This window comes from Mytilus edulis, chromosome 1 (genome assembly GCF_963676685.1).
Source record: "Mytilus edulis chromosome 1, xbMytEdul2.2, whole genome shotgun sequence".
Classification (NCBI taxonomy): domain Eukaryota; kingdom Metazoa; phylum Mollusca; class Bivalvia; order Mytilida; family Mytilidae; genus Mytilus; species Mytilus edulis.
The window spans coordinates 53,780,422-53,795,411 of NC_092344.1; the positions used below are offsets into that span (position 1 = coordinate 53,780,422).

Sequence of the window (14,990 nt, forward strand, 5' to 3'; positions counted from 1 at the left end):
CAATCGAGTTGAAAACAGCTTACTTTATCAATTATCTGGTCATTTTTATAAATTTCAAGTAACAAAACTTTGAATTTTTAGAAAACTAAGGATTTCCTTATCCCAGGAATTGATTGATTACCTTACTGCTGTATTTGGCACGACTTTTTGGAATTTAGGGTCCCCTATGCTCTTCAACTTTAACTTGTTTGACTTTATAACTATTTTGATCTGAGCGTCACTGTACTGTTGTGTAGACGAAACGCGCGTCTGGAGTACTAAATTATAATCCTAGTACCTAATCAACACTTCGGTGTTGACATGAATATCAATTCAACTTTGTAGCTCTTCATGTTTTATATAAGCTTTGTAGCTCTTCATGTTTTATATAAGCTTTGGATTTCAAATATTTTGGCCACGAGCATCACTGAAGAGACATGTATTGTCGAAATGCGCATCTGGTGCAACAAAATTGGTACCGTTGATTTTATTGTACTTTATTTGGCTTTTTTAATTTTTTGGGTTCGAGACATTGAGATTCAAGTTTTGGCTGAAATATGGGTTATTCAGTGATAGGACATCAACAATATATCGGAAAGTGAAATTAAAGAAGTAAGGTGCTTATTCTGTTTGGCGAGACACCGTTTCAAGAATATTCAAGAAATTCGATGAACTTTCGAACAATTTAGACACTTTGAAAAGGAAGCAAGAATTGTTAAAGAAATTAGATGAGGATATAATTCAGGATTTGGATCAAGAGGACATTGAAACCGTAATCGTCGATTCAGATGAGTATTCCTTTAATTTAGAAACAAAAATACGTCAAATAGCAAAATATATCAAAGTATAAACATCAACGCTAAATACAAATGCTGCAAGCTTTACAAATTCTAGAAGCGACCTACATGTAGTAATCTCTCAAGCACAGAAAATCAGCACAATACACATTTCCGTTCAGATTTTCGCTCATATCCCTCAATTGCTAGAGAGTACAATAAACAAAAACAATGGCGACATTCTACAATGGCACAGTCCTTTTGGGATTCGTATGAAGCAGTCGTAAATACAAATCCAACACTGAGTAACGTCCAGAGGTCAATTACTTAAAGTTATTGTTGCATGATTAAGCAATCCAAACCGTAAATGGCTTTGCGCTTACAAACTTAAATTACGAAAGAGCAAGTTTCGTTATTAACACAGAGGTACGGGCAAGTTCATAAAATCACACAAAATTACATGAATGCATTACTTAAAATACCGTCACCTACGAATACCCTACAAAGCTTACGTAAGTAATTATTATGACAAAATAGAAACATATGTACGTGGTTTGGAATCACTTGGTCTGACACCTATGGCTCATTATTGGTCAATATCATATTGAAAAAGTTACCGGGAGAAGTACGCATAAATTTAACAAGACACATGGTTCGACCAGTTGGCTCAATATCTTTAATTGTTTTTACATAGGCGGTAATGGTAACGTTTTTTCCTGTAGTTCAGTCCATATCGTAAACTTGGATATGTATGATAGCTCGTTTCGAAGCTGTGACATTTTCACATATGTGGTTAAATTTTCGGGGTACGAAGTGAGATTACTTTTTCCGTAAATTAGCAAACCCCGAACATCCTTTTGTGATGCGGCTCCTTGTGGTAAAATATCCCCTTTTTAACACAATAAGTTCTTTGGAAATTTAATACTTTGAACACAATCAATAGCTCCATAGTTTTTACAAATTTATTCGGGTTTGGGGACAGCGCAGAAAGAACGAAAATTAGACACTTAAAAACTGAAATTATTATTTGATCAAAGAAGAAGGAAAATTGCCGATCAGAGTATTGATCGTACCGGAAATCGCCGCACCACTCAATACTTACAATCGCAAAGTTGTTAATTATCGTACTTATCCGAGATAAAACTCGCACATCCAGTTACCTCGAACGAAAATTTCCAAGTCTTAGTACTTGTATGAGCGAGCCAACTACTATTAGTCAATTATAGATGACCATGTCATTAGAGTCCAGGGACCTACTGCCGAAAAATCTAAAATAGGTTATTTACTATCAGGACCACTTCACATTTCATCAAGTTACAATAACCAGCAAACATCTATGATGAATGTAATGACATCAAGAAAGACAGGAGAATGCGACCTGGAGAAGTTTTGGAAGTTAGAAACACTTGGAATTGAGCAAATAGATGAGAAGGTAACAGGGAACAAGGAATTTAGAGAAGTATATGAGAAGTACCATGACAACAGATATTTTGCTAAATTACCCTGGAAAGAAGAGCATCCGCCATTACCAATGAACAAAGAGATAGCCCATCGCAGAACAGAAAACGTAATTAAAAGTGAGGAAGGAACCGCATTTATAACAGAAATACAGAGAAATAATAGATGAACAAGAAAGAAGAGGATTTATAGAGAAGATAGGCGAAAACACTGTGACTAGTAACAGAGTGCACTACATACCGCATCATACCGTCAAAAAAGAATCGTCGACTTCACTTATATGGATAGTGTTTGACTGTAGCTGTAGAGCAAGACTAGAAACTCCTAGCTTAAACGACTGTTTAATGGATACAGCACCTGATTTAAACGAGTAAACAGGTATTTTTTTAGATTTCGATTAGATCAATGGGCAGTTTCAACAGATATTAAAAAAGCGTTTTTGAATGTTGAATTAGAAGAGAAAGAACGTGATGGAACTTTTTTTTTTTTTTGGTTTTCCGATCCTACAGACTATACAAGTCCGCTCACAGTTTACCGATTTAAGTCCGTTTATTTGGAGCTACCTGTTCTCCATTTATTTCAAATGCCGTTGTTCAAAGGCATCTTAATGAAAATACATGTGAATGGACTGGTGCTACACAGAAGGATCTATACGTTGACAACATAATTTCAAGTTTTTAAACCGAGAGCCAATTACTACACATCTCGTACCTTATTTGCAAAAGCGGGATTTAATTTACGCTCTTGGGCATCAAATAACAAAACTTTAAAAGATCGTGCAACGTCAGAAAATGTACAAGATAATGACAAACTCATAACAAAGTATGAGATGGAATACAGACAAGGACACGCTTACTTTCGCAAAACAGGAATACGTCGAAATGGAGGATCATTTGATAACAAAGCGTGAAATTCTTAGACAATCTTCAAAAATGTACGACCCTCTAGGAATTCTAGGAAGACCAATAATTAAGGAGTAAAATGTTCATGCAGACCCTATGGGAGAAAAAACCTGGATTGGGATGAACCGTTATCGCCAGAAACTATAATGGAATGGAAAGAAATACGAGACACACATGCATGTATAGAGACTGAAATTTCAAGAAAGGAGATCAACAGAAGATATTTCTCTACACATATTCACAAATGCAAGTTTAAAGGCGTTATGGAGCATGTGCGTATGTAGTCTACACTGATTATGTCTAGAAACAGAGTTGCCCCATTGAAAAACATGACAATTCCGAAACTTAAGCTCATGGCAGCAGTGATAAGGAGTAGATTAATGAAACATTTGAAGTTATATATAGGCTTTTCACAACACTTTGGAGTGACAGTCAAATTACACTGAGTTGGTAAATGACTAAGAAACAGGTATCGATTTTCGTAAAAAAGAGAATAACGAAAATAAATCAGCTTACGCATGGATTTTCCTGGAAATACTGTCCGACTGATTCAAACCCCGCAGACTTACTTTCGAGAGGTATGACACCTGTAAGGTTTAAGAATTTCGGACGAGCAGGGCGAGGGAGAATTTAAATGTTGATTACAAAAACTCAAACAAATGTAAAAAATATATATCTTTTTTGTTGGAAATCCGTGATTTTGTTTTATGATTTGAAAGTGACCTATAGAAAAATCTGTACAAATTAGTAATATAAAACATGTTATAAGGGTAAACGAAAAAAAAATCACAATATATGTTTAAGTAAAATCATTTATCAGAAGTATGTCGGAATGCGCATGACAAAGTTGCTTTGTACATGCAATAAATAATTAAACTGAATGTATAGAAAAAATCCATAATATAGAGAATACTAAATATTATATAGGCCCTTGGGCTGATATTGGTGTCTCTGGATGATACGACATATGATACGGATTTTGCCATGTTTTATACGCTTTATCATATAGTTCAACAGGAGAGTTATATTATATGAACTTGTCACTGGGTTACCTTCAGTTCTACTTTTGTCTTGTTTTAAAAGCCTTAAAAGAACTGCTCAAAACTTATCCAAAGCACCTAGGTTACCTTACAATTTGCGTGCTGTTTTTTTTTTAAATATTTATTTTATCATTGTGTTTTTTTCGTGTGTTTTGTATTTTTTATAGTTGCATTTAGTGTGCCAAAAAATATGAAAACTTGACGTTTTTGACGTCACATGTACATACCAAGCAATGACGTCACGCCCGAATGACCGTACCTATTTTGAGGAAAATATTTTTTAAGCAAAAAATAAAAAAAAAAATAAAAATAAAAACTGACTATGTAAAAAAAAAAGTAGGGGTGTGATAAAGGGTAAAGGTGTGATAAAGGGTAGGGGTGGGTGTCAAAACGGTATGCGATAAAGGGTGCGCATCAAAGTCGTGCGATATGGATTAAACAGCAGGCTATTTATCAAATATTCAAAACTACTAAACATATGATAAATACATATCATCAGATTACTTAAATCTTTGAAAGTGGTAAATTCTAATATTTTTTTTTTATAAAGGAACATTTTAATTAATTTCATGTAACATAAGATTATTATAGAAACTAATAAAAGTGTGATAGAATACGTTCTTTTTTTTTCTTTCAAAACTGACTTTTTTTTTACAAACACGGACAGCTGATTGTTTATTTAAAATTGAGCTTCAGTTTTATTTCATTTCATTAAATACGTTTGACAATCAGCTTGTGGCTTCCTATGAAGACAGGAAGTGAGGTCTACAAAAGGGAAAATGTGCCATAAGAAGCCACACATCCAGGGTTTGGGTAATTGAAAATGTAATGGTAATTCGATTTTTTCATGTAATTGAATGTAATGTGTTTTTAATTACATGCAATGGTAATTTAATAAATAATATTGAAAAAAGCATGTATTAATGCTCAACTACTTTTGAATAACATTTCAATTGCATGTACTTTTATGGTGTTGAAGATGAGGATTTGTGTTTAATAATATTAATTGTAAAATATAATTATCACATACTTATTTTACATATATAAAGTCTTATAGAATAACTAATCGAAGAATTCAAATAGAGAAAAATATTAAACAAGTGACCGAATAACACATTAATTGACGAATGCGCGTAGCACATGAGTTAATTATCAGTGTTGTTCTGTCACGAGTTGAATATTTTGCGATATTTTAATTCTTTGATACTAGTTTTTCTTTTTATTACCTTGACAAATGGCTTTTTTTTTAAAGAAATTAATGTAAAACATGTACGGAACTTTATCTTTTTTTAACGCATTCACAATTTGTTTTGATCCATCGACGTCTTGAGAACGCCTATTGTTAAGTACTTATCAATCTATTTAGTTCAAAGATCTTCCTTAAAAACTGAACTAATATATGATTCTCTCATTTTCTAAAATTATAACACTACTCAAAAAAATATTCTGTTGATATAAAACTTCAGAATAAATTACATTATACAATGAATTACATTGATTTTCCAGTTAAATAAAAACCGATAATTTCACATGTGAAATAAACGTGGTTATTTCACTCTCTGACGTCATACAACAATAGGCGTTGTCAAGACGTCGATGGATCAAAACAAATTGTGAATGCGTTAAAAAAAGATAAAGTTCCGTACATGTTTTACATTAATTTCTTTAAAAAAAAAAGCCATTTGTCAAGGTAATAAAAAGAAAAACTAATATCAAAGAATTAAAATATCGCAAAATATTCAACTCGTGACAGAACAACACTGATAATTAACTCATGTGCTACGCGCATTCGTCAATTAATGTGTTATTCGGTCACTTGTTTAATATTTTTCTCTATTTGAATTCTTCGATTAGTTATTCTATAAGACTTTATATATGTAAAATAAGTATGTGATAATTATATTTTACAATTAATATTATTAAACACAAATCCTCATCTTCAACACCATAAAAGTACATGCAATTGAAATGTTATTCAAAAGTAGTTGAGCATTAATACATGCTTTTTTCAATATTATTTATTAAATTACCATTGCATGTAATTAAAAACACATTACATTCAATTACATGAAAAAATCGAATTACCATTACATTTTCAATTACCCAAACCCTGGATGTGTGGCTTCTTATGGCACATTTTCCCTTTTGTAGACCTCACTTCCTGTCTTTATAGGAAGCCACAAGCTGATTGTCAAACGTATTTAATGAAATGAAATAAAACTGAAGCTCAATTTTAAATAAACAATCAGCTGACCGTGTTTGTAAAAAAAAAGTCAGTTTTGAAAGAAAAAAAAGAACGTATTCTATCACACTTTTATTAGTTTCTATAATAATCTTATGTTACATGAAATTAATTAAAATGTTCCTTTATAAAAAAAAAATATTAGAATTTACCACTTTCAAAGATTTAAGTAATCTGATGATATGTATTTATCATATGTTTAGTAGTTTTGAATATTTGATAAATAGCCTGCTGTTTAATCCATATCGCACGACTTTGATGCGCACCCTTTATCGCATACCGTTTTGACACCCACCCCTACCCTTTATCACACCTTTACCCTTTATCACACCCCTACTTTTTTTTTTACATAGTCAGTTTTTATTTTTATTTTTTTTTTTTTTTTTTGCTTAAAAAATATTTTCCTCAAAATAGGTACGGTCATTCGGGCGTGACGTCATTGCTTGGTATGTACATGTGACGTCAAAAACGTCAAGTTTTCATATTTTTTGGCACACTAAATGCAACTATAAAAAATACAAAACACACGAAAAAAACACAATGATAAAATAAATATTTAAAAAAAAACAGCACGCAAATTGTAAGGTAACCTAGGTGCTTTGGATAAGTTTTGAGCAGTTCTTTTAAGGCTTTTAAAACAAGACAAAAGTAGAACTGAAGGTAACCAGGAACATATATATTAACGGGACTTGACACTACCTAATTATCGCCGATTTCCTTGTCGTGAATTTAATAATAAATGACACGATACGGAAACGGACATGGTTTAAATTCGTATTCGCAATTATGGTCGATAATTAACGGCTCTACATTTCCTATTCGAAACAGCCAGGAACATATATATTATACTGTTCCCAGAAACAGCTCAAAAACTATTGGTTTGGAAACTTGTTTTTCTTTATTCATTGAAATAGGAATATAATGAATCACTATTATAAATATACAATATAATAAAAAAGAGAAATATTGGATTAAAAACGGCAAATTATTGTTATAATCGTCTCCTTTTTTCAAAATCAAATAAATAAAAAGTTTTTGAACAAGTTTTTTTTTTATAAATTAAAAACAAACCTCTTCTAGAAAATCGTTTTATCTTGAGAAAATAGCTTTTTTGTTCTTAAATGATTTATTTTAGTTTCCATATTAAAATAGAAAGCCTTGGATAATTCTTTTAAATAAGGAAGCATAGTGAAATAATTACAAAATTACTTGTTTATACAAGTCCTCATAAAACTTAAGGTTCCAATATGAATAATTGTTTTTATTAAACTGCTTTTTAGCTGATTAAAATGTAATTTCGAATTTGATTGCGGATCAAAAGATTTGATTAACGCAATTAAAACAAATATCATCCTAATTAAAAATGATGAAAATATTAGGCAGCAACCATTTGATTTTCTGGGGGGGGGCTATGGTTTTTTTTTCTGTGCAAACTTTTTTTTTCGCCTTCGGCGAAGAACAATCTATTTTTTTAGCGACAAACCGAAGACAATCTTTTTCTTTCAATTTTAGCATTACATATAGTGGCAGCTGAGGGTGAAACAAACAATTTTTTTTACTCAGGGTCCAAAACAAATTATTTTTTTCACCAAAACCTGGAAACAAACTTTTTTTTCCAAAAAAAACCATAGCCCCCCCCCAGAAAATCAAATGGTTGCTGCCTTATGAAAAACAACCCAAGCCGACCGAGAAAACTTGCTTTGATCATGATTCCTCAACATTCATGACAAAATACACACAAGCCCACAACATGAGAATGAAGTTTGTAAATCCAAATCATTCATTTGCTAACCATGTACGACAAAGAGAACTTCTTATCTTGGTCTGATGGTCTGCCTCTTTTCCGGTTAAGCCGATGCCTTAAGAAAGTTTATTGCTATAGCAAGCTATAGCAAACTTTCCAAAAACCCACAGAAGAAGAAAAAAGAGAACTTCTCTTCTCGGTCTGATGATATGGACTTTGATGGTTTACTAGAATGCTAAACACTGCTGAGTTTTTCAGATGAAGAGTTTGAACCTTTAGCTGCCAAAAAGTCTAAAATTGCAATAACAACACCATGTCAGCCTAGCCAACTGAACACACCCTGTTATCAGTGTCCAGATTGTGATAAGACAAAGTCAATTGCTGGGTTTAGAGGTCATGTACGACAAAAAGATTGGCATTACAAGAATAAAAGGAATTTTCTTCTATTCACACCTATATTAATATGTCTTCTTTTCTCAAAAGTCGTTTTAGAAAAGAAGACATATTAATATATATATATATTGCAGTGCTTTAAAAACATAATGATACCAGATGTGGAATGATTGCACATGAGCTTACTTTCATTTTTTGATAAGATTGTGCAAGCTTTTCGCACTTTTTCTAGTTCCTAAATATAAACATAAATTTTCCGAAAAAGGTGTAGATTTTGTCGTGCTTGAAAGACAGATTAACATTTGCAATGCGAATGCTTAAGAATGTTTTTTTTTTGTCAGTACATATTTTAGTATGGAAAACCTTAAACCTCAATCATGACCAGTTCTTTGGTTTATATATTTTAAGTCTTCATACCAATTGTATCCTAGTTAGATTTAATAACTATAACAAGTATTTTCCCATGTTTAACCCGCCACATTCTGTATGTATGTGCCTGTCCCATGTCAAGAGACTGGGTTCAGTGGTTTTCGTTTGTTTCTGTATAACATATTTGTTTTTCAATGATATTTTTTACATAAATAAGGCCGTTAGTTTTCTCGTTTGAATTGTTTTACATTGTCTTATCAGGGCCTTTTATAGCTGACTATGCGGTATGGGCTTTGCTCATTGTTGAAGGCCGTATGGTGACAGTTGTCTCATTGGCAATCAATAATTTAACTGCTATAATTCTTGCAATGATTGATTAACGTTTTCTATTTGTGACGATACCAATTAGACTTTTTATTAATAATGAAATAAATAACAAACAAACTTATATATTGATATGCTCTCTTTAATAGAGAAAGGATCGCATTGGTAGATAATATAATGTTCGATATTTTTATATGTCTCATCTTGCTCAATAAGGAAAGCTTGTGTCTGAACACTGCTTATATCACATAATACTGTCAATTCAGTGATGGCCCAAAAAACTGTATCTGTATGAACTGTATACGTATCTGCAATAAAAATTATAATTTTACTAAATTGATAAAATATAAATTGGGAATGTGTCCATAGGGCACAAATTATACCCTGCTGCAAAGCTTCAAAAATTCAAACTAAACCTAAACTATTATCATGATTATATATTTACTTTTGAACACATATACATATATTCATATTAAAGTTTAGGAAATGTGTCATTATACTTGAAAAATGAAGATTTATTTAATATTAATCATGCAAAAATAATATTTCTTGGCACCATGAAGCCATTTAGGTGCCAAGTAACTTTGACATTTTGTTTTTTTAACAATAATTTGATCATCTTTAATTTTTTTTTGATAAATTTTGTTTACAAAGTTTGTTTATATACAATAGTTCAAGTATAATACAAAAATATTTTTTGTATAAATAAGCGTCTTTTATTCAAAGAAAATAATCAGAAAAAAATAATTGTGACTTCCTGTCCTACATTCGCTTCGTACACCCTCATAAGCCACCTCTAAATTTTGTGAAGAAATGATGCATTTATGATCTTAAACTTTGAAAAAAATGGGACAAATAAAGGTTGCAATACTTATATATTATAAATAAAAAAATAGTGTTATTGTTGTAAAATAATGACATTTTTCTGTGTGTTTGTGTGTGTGTGTGGGGGGGGGGACATTTATGTACTTTAACAACATCAAAATCACATATGCATGTCAAATTTTATATTTATTTTAGTGTTTATGTGCTTTAAAAGGAGTTTTATTGTGATGGAGTTTAAATAAGGTACACCTTGGAATAGTATAATATAATAATATATATATATGTTCCTGGGTACACAGACTGGCCAGATAAGGACCAAAAATGGCAAAATTGATGACTCGATATTTCTTTTAATATCAATAAAATGTCATTAAAACTAAGTTACACGGGATGCCAGTGTATCAAACTTGTAATCTGCAACATTTTTTTTGTAATAATTGCATTCATTTAATCACAATACGTTGGACAATGCAAGAGGGGGGATAATAAAAATGGCGCCAATGGCATTTCGGAATGAGACCGCAAATGGTGACTGATTTCTTTATCAATACCAATAAAATAACATCCAAACTACATGAAACGTGAAGCTAGTGTACTAAACTTGTAAACTGTCGCTTCAAATTTGTCATGATCGCATTTTTTTCATCACAAAACGTTGGGCAATGCAATCGGATAATACAAAAAAAATGGCACCAGTAGCATTTTTCAGTGATCGTGAATTTGGCCAACGTAATAAAACACTTTACATAGAATAAATCACTCTCATATTAGTTACTTCATGTGAAAAAATATATCTTCTTTATGCTTAAACTTACCAACTCATTAAAGTTGTTGAACGTGTGGAATTATGTGGATGATTCATTAGCAGTCACGATAGCTTTCAGTCCGACGCTTCCAGTCTCCATTAATCTCGCGAAGTCCCGTGACGTACGGGAGTGAAATAACTTTATACTGAAATGCGTACGAGATTCATTTCCCGTTAGATATACTGTTCCCAGAGGTAACCCAGTGACAAGTTCATATAATATAACTCTCCTGTTGAACTGTATGATAAAGCGTATAAAACATGGCAAAATCCGTATCATATGTCGTATCATCCAGAGACACCAATATCAGCCCAAGGGCCTATATAATATTTAGTATTCTCTATATTATGGATTTTTTCTATACATTCAGTTTAATTATTTATTGCATGTACAAAGCAACTTTGTCATGCGCATTCCGACATACTTCTGATAAATGATTTTACTTAAACATATATTGTGATTTTTTTTTCGTTTACCCTTATAACATGTTTTATATTACTAATTTGTACAGATTTTTCTATAGGTCACTTTCAAATCATAAAACAAAATCACGGATTTCCAACAAAAAAGATATATATTTTTTACATTTGTTTGAGTTTTTGTAATCAACATTTAAATTCTCCCTCGCCCTGCTCGTCCGAAATTCTTAAACCTTACAGGTGTCATACCTCTCGAAAGTAAGTCTGCGGGGTTTGAATCAGTCGGACAGTATTTCCAGGAAAATCCATGCGTAAGCTGATTTATTTTCGTTATTCTCTTTTTTACGAAAATCGATACCTGTTTCTTAGTCATTTACCAACTCAGTGTAATTTGACTGTCACTCCAAAGTGTTGTGAAAAGCCTATATATAACTTCAAATGTTTCATTAATCTACTCCTTATCACTGCTGCCATGAGCTTAAGTTTCGGAATTGTCATGTTTTTCAATGGGGCAACTCTGTTTCTAGACATAATCAGTGTAGACTACATACGCACATGCTCCATAACGCCTTTAAACTTGCATTTGTGAATATGTGTAGAGAAATATCTTCTGTTGATCTCCTTTCTTGAAATTTCAGTCTCTATACATGCATGTGTGTCTCGTATTTCTTTCCATTCCATTATAGTTTCTGGCGATAACGGTTCATCCCAATCCAGGTTTTTTCTCCCATAGGGTCTGCATGAACATTTTACTCCTTAATTATTGGTCTTCCTAGAATTCCTAGAGGGTCGTACATTTTTGAAGATTGTCTAAGAATTTCACGCTTTGTTATCAAATGATCCTCCATTTCGACGTATTCCTGTTTTGCGAAAGTAAGCGTGTCCTTGTCTGTATTCCATCTCATACTTTGTTTGATAAGTTTGTCATTATCTTGTACATTTTCTGACGTTGCACGATCTTTTAAAGTTTTGTTATTTGATGCCCAAGAGCGTAAATTAAATCCCGCTTTTGCAAATAAGGTACGAGATGTGTAGTAATTGGCTCTCGGTTTAAAAACTTGAAATTATGTTGTCAACGTATAGATCCTTCTGTGTAGCACCAGTCCATTCACATGTATTTTCATTAAGATGCCTTTGAACAACGGCATTTGAAATAAATGGAGAACAGGTAGCTCCAAATAAACGGACTTAAATCGGTAAACTGTGAGCGGACTTGTATAGTCTGTAGGATCGGAAAACCAAAAAAACAAAAGTTCCATCACGTTCTTTCTCTTCTAATTCAACATTCAAAAACGCTTTTTTAATATCTGTTGAAACTGCCCATTGATCTAATCGAAATCTAAGAAAATACCTGTTTACTCGTTTGAATCAGGTGCTGTATCCATTAAACAGTCGTTTAAGCTAGGAGTTTCTTGTCTTGCTCTACAGCTACAGTCAAACACTATCCATATAAGTGAAGTCGACGATTCTTTTTTGACGGTATGATGCGGTATGTAGTGCACTCTGTTACTAGTCACAGTGTTTTCGCCTATCTTCTCTATAAATCCTCTTCTTTCTTGTTCATCTATTATTTCTCTGTATTTCTGTTATAAATGCGGTTCCTTCTTCACTTTTAATTACGTTTTCTGTTCTGCGATGGGCTATCTCTTTGTTCATTGGTAATGGCGGATGCTTTTCTTTCCAGGGTAATTTAGCAAAATATCTGTTGTCATGGTACTTCTCATATACTTCTCTAAATTCCTTGTTCCCTGTTACCTTCTCATCTATTTGCTCAATTCCAAGTGTTTCTAACTTCCAAAACTTCTCCAGGTCGCATTCTCCTGTCTTTCTTGATGTCATTACATTCATCATAGATGTTTGCTGGTTATTGTAACTTGATGAAATGTGAAGTGGTCCTGATAGTAAATAACCTATTTTAGATTTTACGGCAGTAGATCCCTGGCCTCTAATGACATGGTCATCTATAATTGACTAATAGTAGTCGGCTCGCTCGTACAAGTACTAAGACTTGGAAATTTTCGTTCGAGGTAACTGGATGTGCGAGTTTTATCTCGGATAAGTACGATAATTAACAACTTTGCGATTGTAAGTATTGAGTGGTGCGGCGATTTCCGGTACGATCAATACTCTGATCGGCAATTTTCCTTCTTCTTTGATCAAATAATAATTGCAGTTTTTAAGTGTCTAATTTTCGTTCTTTCTGCGCTGTCCCCAAACCCGGATAAATTTAAACTGTCTGTGCCATTTATTGGTAACTGTAATTTAGCGGCTAAGTCTTCTGTGATGAACGACCTCTGTGCGTCCTCATCAAAAAGAATGTTGGCATCTAAAGATTGTAGTCCTGAACTTACAGGATTTATTGCGGTTTTGAGCATGATTCGTGGTTGCCTGTGAATGTAGAATTGTGTCCGTTTCCTTCGCGTTGTGTTGAATGGTACTTACGTTCACACTATCTTCTTTATCTATTTGTGCATTATCCTTTACATAAACTCGTGTGGTGACGCTTATAACATTTTCTGCATGTTTTTATTTGACTTACAATCAACCAAGTTATGATGTCCCACACAATTGAAGCATAGGCGGTCTATTTTACTGTTGACATGCGGTCTTTATATTCAGTGACTTTGGTACAATTTACCGAGGCGTGTGATTCTTTACAAAATAAGCATGACTTTACGTGCATTTGTCTGTTGGCTTGTTTTGTATTGCAGTGGTGTGAAATGATGCAGTAGCGGTATGAGTTTGCCTAAAATCAGCGGAAATGCCTTCCTCCATAATATTGAGTTCGTGAAATATCACTTTTCGTTGGTCAGATAATTGCCAACTGGGACAACATCCCTAATGCGCCTTGAAATGAGGAACTCAAAAGTCACGTGTAAAGAAAAAATCTCTGTGTAGTGATATTGGACATGTTTCTATTTTTAACAAATGACTGAACTTAATTATTTGTGGTGATTAGGAAAGTAGAGGAACATAGAATAAATGTGTAAAAACTATGGAGCTATTGATTGTGTTCAAAGTATTAAATTTTCAAAGAACTTATTGTGTTAAAAAGGGGATATTTTACCACAAGGAGCCGCATCACAAAAGGATGTTCGGGGTTTGCTAATTTACGGAAAAAGTAATCTCACTTCGTACCCCGAAAATTTAACCACATACGTGAAAATGTCACAGCTTCGAAACGAGCTATCATACATATCCAAGTTTACGATATGGACTGAACTACAGGAAAAAACGTTACCATTACCGCCTATGTAAAAACAATTAAAGATATTGAGCCAACTGGTCGAACCATGTGTCTTGTTAAATTTATGCGTACTTCTCCCGGTAACTTTTTCAATATGATATTGACCAATAATGAGCCATAGGTGTCAGACCAAGTGATTCTAAACCACGTACATATGTTTCTATTTTGTCATAATAATTACATACGTAAGCTTTGTAGGGTATTCGTAGGTGACGGTATTTTAAGTAATGCATTCATGTAATTTTGTGTGATTTTATGAACTTGCCCGTACCTCTGTGTTAATAACGAAACTTGCTCTTTCGTAATTTAAGTTTGTAAGCGCAAAGCCATTTACGGTTTGGATTGCTTAATCATGCAACAATAACTTTAAGTAATTGACCTCTGGACGTTACTCAGTGTTGGATTTGTATTTACGACTGCTTCATACGAATCCCAAAAGGACTGTGCCATTGTAGAATGTCGCCAT

General features: G+C 32.9%; 1 protein-coding gene and 1 long non-coding RNA gene across 2 annotated transcripts in view; one reads left to right on the forward strand and one right to left on the reverse strand.

The window, feature by feature from the left end:
• LOC139484955 (BTB/POZ domain-containing protein 2-like) overlaps positions 1–14,990 on the forward strand; it is a 61,513-nt gene that overhangs the window by 20,166 nt on the left and 26,357 nt on the right. The window lies entirely within an intron of this gene.
• On the reverse strand, positions 9,349–10,980 carry LOC139519663 (uncharacterized). The gene is made up of 2 exons (XR_011663643.1): positions 10,868–10,980; positions 9,349–9,535 (listed from the first exon to the last, which is right to left on the reverse strand). It is a non-coding gene; the product is annotated as an uncharacterized lncRNA (long non-coding RNA).